The sequence below is a fragment of the Orcinus orca genome, chromosome 2 (genome assembly GCF_937001465.1).
Source record: "Orcinus orca chromosome 2, mOrcOrc1.1, whole genome shotgun sequence".
Classification (NCBI taxonomy): Eukaryota; Metazoa; Chordata; class Mammalia; order Artiodactyla; family Delphinidae; genus Orcinus; species Orcinus orca.
This window is the reverse complement of record NC_064560.1, coordinates 26,884,402-26,885,506: the sequence shown is the minus strand read 5'-3', so window position 1 is coordinate 26,885,506 and position 1,105 is coordinate 26,884,402.

Here is a 1,105-nt window from a genome sequence, read left to right as displayed (position 1 = left end):
AGTTCAACCAATGCTTAGCAACACCACTGTCTCAGGTAAGCTTCCATCTGCCAGCAATGGCTGTCCTCTTTATAAAAAAGAACTCTCAGGAGTGGGCCCATAATAAAAACTGTGACTGATCATTAGGCAAAGATGAATATTATCTTCATGACATGCATATCCAGGAGAGGAAACTACAGCAGCTTCTCCTTGTGTGGCAGGAAGCAGATGGCTGCAATCCTAATTTCTGTCTGTCATTTTTTAGGGTCACTTGCTGGAGCAGGGTTGGCAAAGTGCAGGCATATTCGACAAACGGTCTTAACTGCTTGCGTCATACTGAGAAAAATAGCAGTATCTGTATGTGCTGTTTTGGACTCAATGTGTTTCTATATCTGTGAATTTCAGGAGAGTACTTTACAGTTATTTTTTCCTGTGTTACAAAGAAGAAATTACAGCAATCATCCGAATCTGAGTGAACTGCGATGTGCATCACCCACCTTGGCACCAGGCCCCAGGCTAAGCTCCTTCCATGTGTTACTTCTAATCGAAATGACACCTCAGCACGTTGGCCATTTATTATCATCCCCAATGTTACAGATGAGAAAACCAAAGCAGAAGGAGGTAAAAAAATAGCAGCATCGTAGTATTTGAGCCCAGCCCTCCAGCTGGGGTGTTTTCCTGTGTGTTCACTCCTGATGTCTGCACATCAGCCTCAGGGATGCGGGGAGACAGGCATCTCTGTCTCAGAGAAGTGGAGCATCTTGGCCAAAACGACAGAGCCAGAGGAGGACCCCAGGAGGGGACCAGCCGTCAGGCTCTGGAGCATTTTATTTGCTGCTGAGATGTCCTGAAAGGATATTTCCCTGGGATGTGTTACAAAAATCAATTGAATGGAAAAAAGTTGCTAAAAGGAATGATATCATACAAGAGAAGTTTCTATCCAAGGGATTTGAGACAAAAACAATCTGCCTCTAAGAGAAAAGTAGATGAGATCTCATTTCCTATGGGTCTCCTGGTACCAGGAACTGTATCAGGAATGTTCGCATGGGTCTTCTATTCAATACTTTCAGCCGCCCTATGAGGGGATCCCCTTGCTTAGGTAAGAGCAGACTCAGCTTCTGAAACT